This window comes from Littorina saxatilis, linkage group LG1, assembly GCF_037325665.1.
Source record: "Littorina saxatilis isolate snail1 linkage group LG1, US_GU_Lsax_2.0, whole genome shotgun sequence".
Taxonomy (NCBI): Eukaryota; Metazoa; Mollusca; class Gastropoda; order Littorinimorpha; family Littorinidae; genus Littorina; species Littorina saxatilis.
This window is the reverse complement of record NC_090245.1, coordinates 108,922,736-108,940,261: the sequence shown is the minus strand read 5'-3', so window position 1 is coordinate 108,940,261 and position 17,526 is coordinate 108,922,736. Positions and strand designations below refer to the sequence as shown.

General features: G+C 40.0%; 1 long non-coding RNA gene across 1 annotated transcript; it reads left to right on the top strand.

Annotated features, from left to right (window-relative positions):
- Nucleotides 1-2,770: 2,770 nt before the first annotated feature.
- Nucleotides 2,771-5,688, top strand: LOC138949634 (uncharacterized). Its single transcript, XR_011450373.1, has 4 exons — nt 2,771-3,286; nt 4,112-4,178; nt 4,469-4,629; nt 5,309-5,688. It is a non-coding gene; the product is annotated as an uncharacterized lncRNA (long non-coding RNA).
- Nucleotides 5,689-17,526: the final 11,838 nt, after the last annotated feature.

Below are 17,526 nucleotides of genomic sequence, written 5' to 3'. Positions count from 1 at the left end.
AAAAAGGATTAATTCCAAAGTGTGACTATCAGAAGACCATCGATGCCCTGAAAGCAGCAGCTGATAATTCCCATGCCAAGGGGCGGCTCGGATATTATATCATAACTGTGAACAAAGAAGGTATGAGGGTTTGATTCATTTTCTTTTGTTCTGACTTGCCATCGTGTTTTGGCGCTTCCCATCGGCATCGCCTCGACAGTTACGTTTCGCTGTGTGCGCCGCGGGGAGGCTGCAACGCTACACGCGCAGTGTGTGCCACAAGGATGTACGGCGTGTGTACAGTTAACACCTGATACAGCCTTGTCAGCGTGTTCCGTGCGTTGCCTCGGGACCATGCACTGATAGTGTTACAGTGCCTTTGCCAGCAATAATGTATGAACGATGAATGTTTGCCTTAGTCAGTTAGTGTGATGTCCGTATCACCGGACTCCCAATCCCCTCATCACCCTATTCCCCCCAGTATGACACCTCCTCCAACCACCCCTGATTTTCTGGACAGTACAAATTTCACCCCACTGCTAGACATGCCAACATTACTACCCTCTTTCCCAAAGCTCACAGACCCTTTACCTTCTCACGTGGATCAAAATTCTGACAGGGACACAGCCTCCTCACCCAACCCTACAGTGAAAATGACAGACACCCTGACGCTTTCCAAAAAACACACCGTTGCTCTCTGCAAGAGTTAGTGACATGGAGGAACGTACTGCTGTATCACTTCAACGCCCTTCTAGAACAGGATACAGTCACTCTCCAAGTGCAACACTTTGACGACAACAGTGCTACGGTAAACGACACAGGTGAGACTCACATTCTCAGCCACATTGCCCCCCCTCTATCAATCGCCAGGACTGTGTGCAAAAAGTGTTTTTGGCCAAAAACATGTTTTGGCCAAAACTTTGTGGCCAAATCTAAAACATTTGGCCAAATCTTTTTTTTTTTGGCCAAATGTTTGTTTTTTGGTCAAATATTGTTTTGACCAAAACTTTTGTATTGAAAGTTTTGACCCAAAAAAAGTTTTGGCCAAAACTTCATTTTTTGGCCAAATCTTTGAGTACCCCTTGGCGCTGATAGACAATATTCATTTTTTTGGCCAAAAACGCCAGTTTTGGCCAAAAAAGCAAAGTTTTGGCCAAAAAAGTATAGTTTTGGCCAAAAAACATGCATTGTTTTGGCCAAATTAATTATTTGGGCAAATCTTTCTGTGTAAAAGTTTTGGTCAAAACTTTTCCAATAATAATTTGACTACAAGATCTCTAACCCAAAATGCGTGCTGCCAGGACTGATCTGTCTCGAGGTATATGATTGGACCACCGTGGTCATGCGACTCCCAAAGTTTATTTCCCGGCGTAGTTGAGCGGGAAGGAGAGCAAGAATTGGCTTCAGCCTTCAGGAGTGAAATGGAAGAGATTCGAAGAGGAACGAGCAGCAGTGCAGAGACTGGGAGCGCTGCTACATTTGCTGCTCAGTAAGTTGTCCTAGATATAACTGAAATAAGAAGTGCAACCGCTGTATGTTTGGCACACTGTATGGAGAATAAAATTAAGATTCCATATACTCCGTGTTGACGTCTTAATGTGAGGCAGCGACACCCTTGCTTGACCGCGACTGTTTACACGTGTTTTGAACTGTCTGGTTGGTATACACACGTAAATAGGCCCAGTGAAATTGAACACTTTATCTGTACATATTTATTATGATATATGGGGGAGAATCTGAAATGGCGTCGAATGCCTAGTCAGCCACTTCAAACGTATTTTCTGTCTGACTGTGAGGTTGTTTTCCTTGTTGTGTGCATGGAACGTGTACAGTAATGAATAAAGAAAGAGCTGATGGTATTTAAAATGGTTTGGTGGGAAGAATGTAGCTATGAGAAGCAGAATTTGCCCAAAAATCACGAGTATTTTGCCCGCCATTTTGTGACACTTACTTGGGTACCCCCACAGAAATCAGCACAAATTAGGTATACCAAACATGAGCTGAAAATGTACTGAATTTGTACCTCCTGCCCAAAAATGTACTTCAAATGTACTTCAAATGTGCTGCAAAGAAAATTCAGTACATTTTAGGTACACTGAAAATGTACTGCAGTTTTGAACCAAGTTAGGTGGTATACTGAAAACATACCTCTATTGTACTGAAAACATACCTCGTTTAGACTTAACCACTTTTTGATGTACTGAAAATGTGCTTTTGTTGGACTTTGAAAATATTTTGTATGCTGAAAAAGTACTTCAATATGACTTAGAAAACATTTTGTGTACTGAAAATGTGCTTCTTTTGGACTTAGAAAATATTATGTATACTGAAAACATACCAAAATAACTTAGCCATTTTTTGCCTGTACTGCAAATGTACTGCTTCGACTTTGTTACTTTTCATACTGCGAGTGCCAGTTGGACTTAGAAACATTTTGTGTACTGAAAATGTACGACAAACACTACGCCATTCAATCTTTCATCGAGCCATTTTCTCTAGCTGTCATCGATAGTGTAAATCAAATGCATATATGTTTTGACCATATGTTTCAGTTAAACTTAAAGCAAGACATTACAATTTGCATCTACATTCTTAATGATATAGACGTTTGCCTTCTTCTTCCCCAAACATCCAGGTACCATTCAAACTGGAATAAATACACCAACCAAAACACACATGTATACAATATTCTGCATTATTTATTTTAACAAGACGGCACAGTAAATTAACTTATTCAAAATGTTCAAATTTTTTTATATATTTTTTTTTTATACCTAAAACACAGTTTAAACTTCAAAATAAGCAGAACATAAATATGTTGCTGCATCCACTGGACAAAAGAATGTGATTAAAAAAAACTTTAAAAAAACAACAACACCTTAGTGATTTGAAAACATTTCTGGTCCAAAACCTACTTTTCACTCTTGTCTGCATGGTGGCTAGTTCTAAAAATATCGCCCAATCAAATGAAAGGAGACAAAAGTACACCGCCATTTTTGAAGCTGCCATGAGGCATGACTGAAACAGTGCGTGTCTAGAGTGGATATTTTCCCAGGAATGCATCATGAACGAAGCTTTTGAACTGGATATCTAAGTGTGGGATCAAAGTCTACAATATTGTTGCAATGTTGAGATGCACAACTACTTCCATGCGAAAAGCCAGCCGGTCCTTTGACAACGTGGAGTTCTAACCATGGCTGACAGTGACACCTCTGGCTCAGAAACGAAACATGAAACATCCACTTTGCCTCCACCCGAATCGCAATGAGTGACTCACTCTCTTCACAAACCCTCTTCACTCTCGTTGGTAAGTAATTGTGTTGATTGTTTTGATACAGTGGTATTTTAACTTTTAGTGTAGCTATTGTGCTGACCCAGTGAGTCGAGTGACATAATGGGACTGGTAGTGGTAGTATGGCACGAAGACAAAGAAATACACACATTACTCTTTTCAAACTTTCACTTACTGAAGTTACTGTTACCAGTGCCACTAGAAATAGAACAGAACTTAGCTTTGAGTTTGAATTTGAGCACTTTAGTAATGAGTCATTGGCCATGCAGGACATTCTTTATACTTTATAGAGCCTCACTTGCACCCACGAAGAGTGCTTGCATTCGTCATTTGTAATATTGCCAACCAATTATTTCCTTCCATACATTTAGTATTTGAAAATTAGCAAGTTTAACTAATTGTTTCTCTTCAAAGTTAAACTAAAATAATCAAATGTTGAATTGTATACTAAGTTATTTACTATTACTGTATTAGTATTACTTTATAGACAAAAGTAATAATAACTACTATTACTGAGTACTATGCTGGTTTTTTTTCAAGTATCCCCTGGATACATGTGCGCAGTGAAGAGTAGCAAATAAGCAAATCTATATTTGTTTTATTTATATTAGCTATGCAGTTGGCGTCGCTAGAGTCAGCGTCGCCAGTCACCACGACAAATGTTCCTCAATTTGCAGCGAGTGTTGCCAGTTAGTTTATTGCTTCATTCTTTGCTTGAAGCCTGATCATTTCTGTGCATGTGACATTTAGAGCAGATCCTAATAGCAGCTAGTGTCTTTTTTTCAAAAGCCTTGAAAGTTGAATGTTCTCACGTGTTGCTATGGGATTTTTTTGTTTTAGCCTTCATATGACCTCGATGGTGCACCAACACCGCGTGCAACAGTAGCGGCTAAGGCGCCGAGATCAGGTAACTAATTATTCCCTATCAAAAAACAAGAAAGGTAAGTTTGTTGGAACGTTTGTTATTGACAAAACAATACATTCACAAATATATATTAAATTACAACAAACTACCGTTCTTGGATTTTGATTCTGAATTTTGGAACGTTGGCAGTCTTTTTGTTTATGGATTTATTTAATTATTCCCCAACAAAATTATGATGTGTCTGCTCACTTTTTAAGTGCCGACAGTTTTGATTAATGCTTTAGTAACATTTTTTATTTATACATGTGCATAATTGGTATTCTTTTTTTCAGTTCTAACCACAGAACCTGGCCTGCACTGAAGCCTGCAAGGCGAATGCAGCTGCACTGAGGGAGCAGGTCAAGGACCTGCAGGCCAAGGTCACTACTGACTAGCCTGGAGGCAAGACAGCGCGAGCTGGAGGGGGAGCTGATGGCCAGCTATGCTACACAAGGTATGTTAGGTATGATAGCTGCATACCTGCCAACTGCTACAATGTTTGGCGTAGCATGCTCCGATTTTGCAGTCATTGCTACGCCAAGCCAAAAGCTGCTATGCTCAACAACAAAATGACAAGCATCCAAAATGTTCACTTATCCCTCGACAATCAATAATGAACATAGCGTAACTAGCCAAGTACTGATGCCTGGGTACCACCCCGTTATGACTCGGATGTTGTCCACGTGACTTGCTTAGCCATTTATGAATTTTGTTGCAAGCATTCGCATACTGCGACTTCTGTCTTGTGTGTGGCGCACGTTAAATGTCAAAGCAGCACCGCCCTGATATGGCCCTTCGTGATCGGCTGGGCGTTAAACAAACAAACAAAAAATTCAGATCTATCACTGAAAAAGAAGGTTCTAAAAATTAATCACTATCACTTCTGGTACTTACAATCTTATAAAAAAAATCTTGATCTCTTTTAAAAAGTTAAAAATCTTGTCCGGGGGAACATCCCGGATCTGAAGCAGACAGAGATGCATTCATATTAATTAATTGCACAAGTGGTATTCTGCTGGTAAAGTTAAAGAAAAGACTTCAAGTACAGAGGTTTGGATGGATATTAATATTTTTCTTGCAGGCTTTAATTTGAATTATAATTTTGTCTGAACCTGCTGAATATATCATTTCAGCTTACACCGTGGCAAGCAATGAGGGCAGCTCGTCGGCGAGGATTAGGACGGTGCTGCGGAGCAAGCTCAGCAGCCATTTGTAAAGCTAAGAATTCGAAGTAACTTTTACGTCCTGATATAATATATTATTGTGCCATGTGCCAGGACCTATGGTTGTTTGGATGTATGGACAGACTTTATTTTCTTTTAGATCTGTTTTCTTTTTTTCTCTGTGGTATATTTTTATCTAGTCACGTTCTGTTGTATGTACATCAAATTGTTTCTCTCCTAAAATTGGTTTGTGATTTCTAGTCATGCGTTTATCTAGTCACGTTCTGTTGTATGTACATCAAATTGTTTCTCTCCTATTATTGGTATGAGAGTTCTAGTCATATTTTGTCTGTGGTATCTGTATGTGATCTCCACCCATGTTCTATGGTATGGAAACTTTGATGAGGGTTATTTTTTTGTGTACTGACATATATTTTTTTCCTTTCTATCTCCCCACCCCCTTCCCCCCTCTCCCTCCCTCCCCCCACCCCCTCTCCCTCCCCCCCACCCCCTTTTTTCTGTGGCTATTTTTATACACCTCTGGGGAAGTATATTATTGGTATACTTTTAGTACATTTTTGGTATACCTCTGCAGCAGTACATAATCAGTATACTAATGGTACATTCTTTTTTCTGTGGCAATTTTTCTTAAACCTCTGGGGAAGTATAATATTGGTATACTTTTAGTACATTTTTGGTATACCTCTGCAGCAGTACATAATCAGTATACTAATGGTACATTCTTTTTTCTGTGGCAATTTTTCTTAAACCTCTGGGGAAGTATATTATTGGTATACTTTTAGTACATTTTTGGTATACCTCTGCAGCAGTACATAATCAGTATACTTATAGTACATTCTTTTTTCTGTGGCAATTTTTCTTAAACCTCTAGAGAAGTATATTATTAGTATACTTTTAGTATACTTCTGCAGCAGTACATAATCAGTATACTTATGGTATATTCTTTAACTTCTATGGCAGTATATTATTAGTATGCTTTCAGTATCTGTGAGGTATGTCTCCAAAGCAGCAATTAATCAGTACAGTTGCAGTATATTTGTGGTACATTTGCAGTATGGTTGTGGTATGCTTGCATGCAGGTGTAAAAGTTAATACATATTTTTCTGTAAAGTTGAACACTATTTGTTTTAAATTTGCATTGTGTGTGTGCATATATAGATATAGATATACACATGGATTCATGTGAATGCATTGTTATTTTTCGGATATTAAAAGCTGAAGATTGCCACTGCAAATTGTTTTGACTTTTCTCAGTTTTTCTTATTTACAAATGCTAGCATTTGCCCTAAAACTTTCATGGTGTGCATGTTAACAGCACATATTCAGTATATTTTCAGTACATGTTGATACTTTGAAAAGGGAAGTACGTTTTCAGTACTTGGAGGTATATTTTTGGTATCTTTTCAGCATAGTTTCAGCACGGTTCCAATTTGGTACATTTTCAGTACGTACCTTAAATGTGCTGCAAACGTACCAAAATTGTACCTCCTGCAGTACAAAATAAGTATACTGCATTTGGGTAAGGGATGTCCTTCCACTGAGGAGGTTGTGTTGTGATGGTGTTGTGTGAACCTGGAATACGGTAAGGGAAAGCTATTTTTGTATGTCTAAGAAATCTTGTATTACCTGATGATGTTGTATATGCCTACTTTTCCTTATCTTTTTCTCTTGTGTATGAGAAATATTGTATTAATTGATGTTGTGTATGCTCACGGATTCTTCCATTTTTCGTTCTTTCTCTCCATTCTGTTTGTCTGTCTGACATTGTCTTCTTTTATTGGTTTGTCTGTCTCTCTCTCCGTCTGTTGGTCTGTTCGTTTCTCTCTCTCTCTCTCTCTTCCTTCTTTTGTTTACTTCTATCTCTCTCTCTCTCTCTCTTCCTTCTTTTGTTTACTTCTATCTCTATCTCTCTCTCTCTCTCTTCCTTCTTTGTTTCCTTGTTTACTTCTACTTCTCTCCGTCTCCGCTCTTTCTCGCCTTCTTTCTCATTCTCTGTGTCTCTTTCATGTTTCTCTCTCTTCTTTTCTTTTTTCATTCGCTCTACCCTGTTTACTCTTCAGTTTATAAGCAAGAAATATGTGTTGAATATGTGTTTAAGTTAATAGTTGAAATTCTGTAAGGGCTTATATGTGGTTTTTTGTTTTGCCCACAGTTTTCACCTTTCTCTCTACTGGATTAAAGCACAACTAGACCAACCACATGCACAATGAGTCAGTGTGAACGTTACCAGTATGCCTAAACCAAACAATGGGGATTTCATCACACAAAATACACGCAACATGACAACCAGATCAGGGGCAGGCACACTCATAGTTAGTTAGTTAGCTGTTGCTTTTCGGGTCCAGCAGACCATAATAGGCCAAATCAGGACCCCTATTAAGTCTCATGCATTTTTCGTTGTTCACTACAGTATAGACCGGATGTATAAAACACCGGATGTATGAAAGTCTGGATGTATGAAAGGGGTAGGCAGGGTCCCGGCAGAAGCTACTCTTTGTTATTACTTAGAATTTTCCGGTTGTATGAAAATCGGATGTATAAAAGTCCGGTTGTATGAAAGCAAATCTCTGGTCCCGAGCAGCACAAATGCGTTGTTGCAAGACCGGTTGTAAGAAAACGAAAGTAGACCCAAGTCACCAAAGTGTGGTAAGAGTAATTTCCCTTCTAACTGCCTGTATCGTGCCATAAGCCTTGATTTGTGTGGTAGCCAGGCTCAGCACATGGTTGTCCGAGAAAAAATAATCGACACCATGTGCAGGAATCACCAGGCTTTCTCTGCATACGTGGATGGAGATGTAGGTGATTATCTCGCTCACAACACCCTCCGACCCCGTTCATGGGGTTCGGATGTAGAGATATTCGCGGCTGCCCCATCCTTCAAACCACCATTGTGGTGTACACAGCCACTTCCGAATGCTCGCGGGGATGGCTGCCACACCCACCCCTTTTCCCGATAAATGGGGTAGACAGGTCCGAGGAGAACATTTACCTCCGAAATCTCTGTGGCCATTTTGAGCGGGTGGTGTCCACAAAGATAGTCTAAAGGAGGATGCCCTGAAAACTTCCCCACCAACTGATTTTTATCCAGATTCTATAGCTGTCAAGGAGTTGTTCTGTTTAATTTGTTTCTCCATTCAATCATTTTTTTTAACCTGTTACAAATTCGTCACGAAGACCCATAAAAGCCCAGAAGGCATTTTTGTTACATTTATAACCAGAGACATTGGTCATGGATGTGAATCAGTTGTTATCTTTTTATATTTAGTCAAGTTTTGACTAAATATTTTAACATCGAGGGGGAATCGAAACGAGGGTTGTGGTGTATGTGCGTGTGTCTGTGTGTCTGTGTGTCTGTGTGTGTGTGTGTGTGTAGAGCGATTCAGACTAAACTACTGGACCGATCTTTATGAAATTTGACATGAGAGTTCCTGGGTATGAAATCCCCGAACGTTTTTTTCATTTTTTTGATAAATGTCTTTGATGACGTCATATCCGGCTTTTCGTGAAAGTTGAGGCGGCACTGTCACGCCCTCATTTTTCAACCAAATTGGTTGAAATTTTGGTCAAGTAATCTTCGACGAAGCCCGGACTTCGGTATTGCATTTCAGCTTGGTGGCTTAAAAATTAATTAATGACTTTGGTCATTAAAAATCTGAAAATTGTAAACAAAAATAAAAATTTATAAAACGATCCAAATTTACGTTTATCTTATTCTCCATCATTTGCTAATTCCAAAAACATATAAATATGTTATATTCGGATTAAAAACAAGCTCTGAAAATTAAATATATAAAAATTATTATCAAAATTAAATTGTGCAAATCAATTTAAAAACACTTTCATCTGATTCCTTGTCGGTTTCTGATTCCAAAAACATATAGATATGATATGTTTGGATTAAAAACACGCTCAGAAAGTTAAAACAAAGAGAGGTACAGAAAAGCGTGCTATCCTTCTTAGCGCAACTACTACCCCGCTCTTCTGGTCAATTTCACTGCCTTTGCCATGAGCGCTGGACTGACGATGCTACGAGTATACGGTCTTGCTGAAAAATGGCATTGCGTTCAGTTTCATTCTGTGAGTTCGACAGCTACTTGACTAAATATTGTATTTTCGCCTTACGCGACTTGTTATGTTTTTTTTATGTTGTTGTATTTTATGTTGTTGTATTTTATTTTGTTGTATTTTATGTTGTTGTTTTTATGTTCTTGTTGTTGTTTTTGTGTTCTTGTTGTTGTTGTTGTTGATTTTATCCATTAAACTGATTTTATGTTTAACTCATCTGTTTTGTTTGTCTATTCAGTCATTTTAGCCTGTTATAAATTTGTCATGACTGAAGAGCCATAATAGCCCAGGAAGGCATTTTTTGTACAATTAGAACCAGAGGCATTGGTCGTGGGTGTGACTCAGTTTTTATATTTAGTCAAGTTTTGACTAAATATTTTAACATCGAGGGGGAATCGAAACGAGGGTCGTGGTGTATGTGCGTCTGTCTGTCTGTGTGTGTGTGTGTGTAGAGCGATTCAGACTAAACTACTGGACCGATCTTTATGAAATTTGACATGAGAGTTCCTGGGTATGAAATCCCCGAACGTTTTTTTCATTTTTTTGATAAATGTCTTTGATGACGTCATATCCGGCTTTTCGTGAAAGTTGAGGCGGCACTGTCACGCCCTCATTTTTCAACCAAATTGGTTGAAATTTTGGTCAAGTAATCTTCGACGAAGCCCGGGGTTCGGTATTGCATTTCAGCTTGGTGGCTTAAAAATTAATTAATGACTTTGGTCATTAAAAATCGGAAAATTGTAAAAAAAAATAAAAATTTATAAAACGATCCAAATTTACGTTTATATTATTCTCCATCATTTGCTGATTCCAAAAACATATAAATATGTTATATTCGGATTAAAAACAAGCTCTGAAAATTAAATATATAAAAATTATTATCAAAATTAAATTGTCCAAATCAATTTAAAAACACGTTCATCTTATTCCTTGTCGGTTCCTGATTCCAAAAACATATAGATATGATATGTTTGGATTAAAAACACGCCCAGAAAGTTAAAACAAAGAGAGGTACAGAAAAGCGTGCTATCCTTCTAAGCGCAACTACTACCCCGCTCTTCTTGTCAATTTCACTGCCTTTGCCATGAGCGGTGGACTGACGATGCTACGAGTATACGGTCTTGCTGAAAAATGGCATTGCGTTCACTTTCATTCAGTGAGTTCGACAGCTACTTGACTAAATATTGTATTTTCGCCTTACGCGACTTGTTTATATTTAGGGTCGTGGTGTATGTGTGTGTGTGTGTATGTGTGTGTGTCTGTCTGTCTGTCTGTCTGTGTGTGCGTGTGTGTAGAGCGATTCAGACTAAACTACTGGACCGATCTTTATGAAATTTGACATGAGAGTTCCTGGGTATGAAATCCCCATACGTTTTTTTCATTTTTTTGATAAATGTCTTTGATGACGTCATATCCGGCTTTTCGTGAAAGTTGAGGCGGCACTGTCACGCCCTCATTTTTCAACCAAATTGGTTGAAATTTTGGTCAAGTAATCTTCGACGAAGCCCGGACTTCGGTATTGCATTTCAGCTTGGTGGCTTAAAAATTAATTAATGACTTTGGTCATTAAAAATTTGAAAATTGTAAAAAAAAAAAAATTTATAAAACGATCCAAATTTACGTTTATCTTATTCTCCATCATTTGCTGATTCCAAAAACATATAAGTATGTTATATTTGGATTAAAAACAAGCTCTGAAAATTAAATATATAAAAATTATTATCAAAATTAAATTGTCGAAATCAATTTAAAAACACTTTCATCTTATTCCTTGTCGGTTCCTGATTCCAAAAACATATAGATATGATATGTTTGGATTAAAAACACGCTCAGAAAGTTAAAACAAAGAGAGGTACAGAAAAGCGTGCTATCCTTCTTAGCGCAACTACTACCCCGCTCTTCTTGTCAATTTCACTGCCTTTGCCATGAGCGGTGGACTGACGATGCTACGAGTATACGGTCTTGCTGAAAAATGGCATTGCGTTCAGTTTCATTCTGTGAGTTCGACAGCTACTTGACTAAATATTGTATTTTCGCCTTACGCGACTTGTTTTATGTTGTTGTTGTTTTAATCCATTAAACTGGTTTTAAGTTTAACTCACTTTTTTGTATTCAGTGCGCGTGTGTGTGTGTTATAAATGCGTGCGTTTTGGAGAGAGAGAGAGAGAGAGAGAGAGAGAGAGGGAGAGGGAGAGAGAGAGAGAGAACTCAGAAAATGTTATTTGCTACGCCAACGGTCATTACAAAGCTTCCACGACCAAAAACATTGTCAAAAGCGCAAAAGGGTTGTGGAGGGAACACACACAATACAGTTGAGCCACACACACACACACACACACACACACGTGCGCGCGAGCGCACGCGCGCGCACACACACACACAGAGGGACGGGGGGGGGGGGGGGGGGGGGGGGGCGGAGAGTGCACGGCCTTATGCAAAGCAGAACAGTTTCTTACACAAACAGTTGCTCTTTCTATCGGTTGTCCTGACTGTGTCAGTGTATGTAAGTACATGTACTTTTCCACTTGTTATTCACAACCCTTTTCTTCTAACAAGGATATGTATCAAAACATTTAAACATAAAAAAACAAATAAATACAAAAATGATATGATAATGAAAAAAAACCTACTTTTATCAAGTAACAGACGCGTGGCCGGATGTATGAAAGTCAATCCACAATATTTTCATACATCCGGTTAACCGGATTTAGTAAAGACCGGATGTATGAAAGACAAAAAGTGGGTCCCGACGACTTTCTTACATCCGGTCTCGACTGTATCAGAGGATAGAGATGGTCTGATGGAGAGGGGCGTACTACTGGACACTGCTGTCTCCAAAGCACCCAGTCTGCGTGCAGCACTGTCTGTCATGGGAGTTAAAGCGGACCATTTAGACAAAAGAGGTCAGTTTAAACTCTGCCACGAAGGGCCATATCAGGGCGTAGGTGCTGCTTTGACATTTAACGTGCGCCACACACAAGACAGAAGTCGCAGCACAGGCTTCATGTCTCACCCAGTCACATTTTTCTGACACCGGACCAACCAGTCCTAGCACTAACCCCATAATGCCAGACGCCAGGCGGAGCAGCCACTAGATTTTTAATTTTAAAGTCTTAGGTATGACCCGGCCGGGTTTCGAACCCACGACCTCCCGCTCACGGGGCGGACGCCTTACCACTAGGCCACCGTGTTGCAGTCACTGGCTATGTTCTCACAGCACCAATGGCTATGTTCTTAAAGCACCAATGGCTTATGTACTTACAGCACCAATGGCTATGTTCTTAAAGCACCAATGGCTATGTTCTTACAGCACCAATGGCTATGTTCTTACAGCACCAATGGCTATGTTCTTACAGCACCAATGGCTATGTTCTTAAAGCACCAATGGCTATGTTCTTACAGCACCACTGGCTATGTTCTTACAGCACCACTGGCTATGTTCTTACAGCACCAATGGCTATGTTCTTACAGCACCAATGGCTATGTTCTTAAAGCACCAATGGCTATGTTCTTACAATCATGAGCAAGAGATGCACGATGTAGATGTTCTGAAATCGCTCAGCAACTTAAAAAAAATGCTATGCAACAAGTTGACCAGGATTGAAATAATCGGAAAGCGTGGCCGACAATTCTCATGACTGCACAGGTGAAAGCAGCTGCGGAACTGCTAGGGATGATGCAGGTGTCAACCGCTCTAACCAATTTGTGTTTTCTTGCACATTCTTTTAGTCAGGGGGACACATTCGGGGATCTGACAGGCTTCGAAAGTTTGTGACATCAGCCATTTGGCAGAGCCACAGTTCACATCAACTTCACTTACTGAAGGCTATGTCTTAACAGCAGTACACTCACTCTGTGTTCTAATTACAGCACTGAAGGCTATGTCCCAACAGCAGTACACTCTGTGTTCTAATTACAGCACTGAAGGCTACATGTCCTAACAGCAGTACACTCTGTGTTCTAATTACAGCACTGAAGGCTATGTCCCAACAGCAGTACACTCTGTGTTCTAATTACAGGCAAATCCGGATAAGACGAAATTGAAGGGACCGAATTGTTATTGTGTCCTATCCGAAATTTCGACTTGGTCATAGTACAGTGGAACCCCTCTCTAGCGACCTTGAAAATGTTGACAAAAATCGGTCCTTATGGAGGGGGGTCCTTACAGAGGGAGGGGCGGGGCCACAAAGAAAGTCACCTCAGATTTTCTTAAAAAAAGAAAACAGAGAAGTTTGAGTTGCTGACGACCGTTTCCTCAAGCAAACTGCTTCGATTTCATGTTTGACATTGTCGATGGTGTCCACCAGTTCTGGTGCATGTTTCAATGCAAAAAGAGTTAGTTTCTGAGCAAGCATTTCTTTACAGCAGTCCCTGCAATGATGAAGGCCCTCCGAGAAAGAGAGTGAAAAATCGGCCACCGTTCTCAGCATCGCGTATCTGTGTGTAACCTCTTTCATTGACAAGATACTCTTGTTTCCCTGCAGCCTTGACCAGTGAGTCGGTTACCTAATCTGTGAACCCTTCAGTTGTGTTGCTTTGTCAAAAGTTAGACACAGTCAACTAGTTTTGCTCTGAGTGAACAGTGCAGGTGACACCTCTCTGGCCACAGCACCAAACAGTACATGGCTGGGGGGAGAGAGAGAGAGAGAGAGGGGGGGGGGGTTGCTGGCTAAACTCAGTGGGGTGTCCGGTGTCACTGAAGTCAGCAGGAAGAGCATTGGAGAGAAATAGAGAGGTGTACTCTTCCAAACAATTTCCAAGGCCTCAGTTGTCAGGGCTTAGGGTAGTCAGTGAGGGAGAGTGAGAGCTGTTTGTGTACAGTCCGACTGAAGAGTGAAAAGTCACTGCCACAAGATCGGCATGCAGTAAATAAAGCCAGACAAGAAGAATGATTATGACATGCGGCTCTATCTGCTGGTTTTTTTTTTTATTCAAACTGGTTTTCAACGCTTATTCTCACAAAGCATCTGCACACCTGCCTCTGCCTCTGTGCTGTGTTTGTGTGGCTGCTTTCGTATGATGTCAGTGCATGGTGAGTGCGTTCACTGCCTTGTCACCACTTCCCCACCTTTTTCAGAATGTTTTCTTGGAGTTGGATAATTCTCCTTACTCCTCGCCCCCTCCTAACTTCAGTTCATACTTTATTGCATGCCGACTGACCAGTCGGTGTGGCGTCCGTGTAGAGAAGAAGGGAATAAGGTTACACAATGCGCTAGTGTGAGACGCCGTGTTTCGAGTTGCTGTAGTAAATATAGAGTAAACTTTGTCTTTGGGACTGACTTTCTGTTGTGTGCTATCCGTCTTTCGACTTACGTAAGAGAAATCCTATTTCGAGCTCAGGGTACTTTGTACACATAGATAAAGAGGGATAATTCCGGACCAGAATTTCTTTGTGTGCTAAGCGAATTTTTGACTTAACCGTTTGTGAGTTAGCTGGATTTGCCTGTACAGCACTGAAGGCTATGTCCCAACATCAGTACACTCTGTGTTCTAATTACAACACTGAAGGCTATGTCATAACAGCAGTACACTCTGTGTTCTAATTACAACACTGAAGGCTATGTCCTAACAGCAGTACACTCTTATAATTACAGCACTGAAGGCTATTTTATTACGTTTTTTTTGTAAAGTATACAGTATTATCACCAAGTGGGTTGATGCAGGCTTTGTACCTTAAAAATAATTAGATGTAACTCTTTTTTGGTGTTAACCCTTTCAGTACTGGAAGGCCCAGGGCAGTACTGTTACAAGGATTCCATGACAAGGGGAATAACTCCGCAACACATACATCACATAAAAAAAATCATAGAAAATCAATGTGTACTTACTTTTTTTTAATTAGATGGTTGGAAAAATCCCTTTAACATTCTTCTTTCAGAAAAATACAGCTTTACAAGTGTTAACATCACCATCAGTTCATTAAAAAAAAAAGAATAAATTCAACAATTTTACACCCTGGGTACCATTTTGTGTTTTCTTGTGCGGCCAGTTTACAGACATTTTGATTGCCTTGAGGCCACAACTGGCAGTTATTTTCTTGTGTACAGAACTACAGACAATTCCTTGACGTTGTTTTGACCGCTTCGGTGAAGTGCTCCGTCCAGTCCCAGCCTGTATAGATATCATTTAGTTTAGTCGTCATAGCGGAGATCCGCTGTCGTTAGTGTGCGTGTGTGTTAGTGTGCGTGAGCGTTATTTGTTGCGTGAGGTTGATTTTCGGAAGTCTAGGTCGCATAACTGTTACATGGTTTTTTTAAAATTTTTCTTAAGTGAATAAACTTCTTGCCTATACACAAATTGTTATGCCTCTGGCGATGGATACGTGGATGGTCACGCAAAGGCAACAGTTCCTATGAATGTCAGTTTCTATTTGTAACTTTATCAAACTTGATAGGCAAATATGTCAGAGTATCATAAATTACATAATGTGATCAGTCTCCTATAACTTTGTCATTGTGTTGACGTACGTTGCAGATACTTTCTTTCTTTCTTTATTTGGTGTTTAACGTCGTTTTCAACCGTTCAAGGTTATATCGCGACAGACGTTGCAGATAAAAACATAGTCAAGTTTGCAGGAAGAGATAGAGAACCCACTTGAAATTAGTTAGATACAGTTCTTGATGAGAGTGGAGTCCTTGAATTTACTGGTTAATGCTTTTAAACAAGTTCTGGTGAAACTGCAAAGCACTGTCCCTCGCACAAATGTACAGAACACACCGGACAACCCCACACGGTCTGCACACCATAACCTAGCTCGGAATCACTGTCCCCCTCTTCGAAGTCCATGACACTTCCATCTCTGTCCTCAATTTAATAATAATAATAATAATAATAATAATAATAGTGGCAAGCTTATATAGCGCGAACCATGGGGTTAACCCACGCTCTCCGCGCTTTACATCAAACTGAACAATGCAATACATGTTTACAATAAATAGTATCCTAGTTCATACAGTAGTGTAAATGCCATAATGCATTAATTATACAAACAACAACATCCAAAGAAAAACACACACTCACACAAGTTAAAGCTAAGTACATAGTAAGAAAAATAATATGTTAAATCACTATATCATAGCGCACGCACACACACACACACACACAGCGCAGTCGATCACACCCACACACACAAACACAAGCGTGAAGCGATAGTACAGGGTATTGAAAAAGCGGATCAGGGATCTAAATAGATTTTGAAAAGATGGGTCTTTAAAGCTGCTTTGAAAGAAGGGGTTGAGTCAATGTGGCGGATGTCATATATGGGAGAGATTTCCATATTTTAGGGGCTGCATAGGAGAAGGACCTGTGGCCGAAGGCTTTAGTTCTGACATGGGGAATGCGAAGCATCCGAGAATCGCTGGAAGAGCGAAGCTGTCTAGAGGGAATGTATACATTCAACATATCTGATAGATAGACAGGAGCAATCTGAGAGAAAAAAACTATGACACAGGGTACAGAGTTTGTAGTCAATGCGAGCTTGAATAGGCAACCAGTGGAGGGTGCGGAGGAGTGGTTTAACGTGATCAGACTTCCTGGCTTTGAGGACAAGTCTAGCTGCTGCATTCTGTACTTTCTGAAGCTTGTTAGTGATGTACAAAGGACATTCAGATAAAAGAGCATTACAGTAGTCCAGTTTAGACAGGACAAAGGCACACATTAGCGTTCTTGTAGCAAATTTCTGCGTTGAAATTTGTCAAAATGCGATCATTGTTCACCACCAAATCTTAATCAACATCCAATTTGAAGCCTTTAAAATCACTTTCTTCTTCTTCACTGTCACCCATTATCGCATGCCAGCATTCGAAAGCGTCTTCGTCCGCCATTTTGTTGTGAATATTTCCGAACAAAATTCGATAAACTTTAAAAATTCACAGAAAACGAACGAAGCTAACTAAATTCAATGTGTAAACTCTGGCCGGAAGATCGAAACCGGAAGTCTCATGAGATCTTGCGCAATACATTGGATTGTGGAATAGACCAAAGCGAAAGTAGGTCAACGTGGCCTGGTGTTCTGCGGGTAATATCAGGCGTTACGGAATCGGCAAAGCACTTTTTTCGCGGGCGGTCCCGGGCCTTCCAGAGTGCAGAGGGTTACCTCTTAT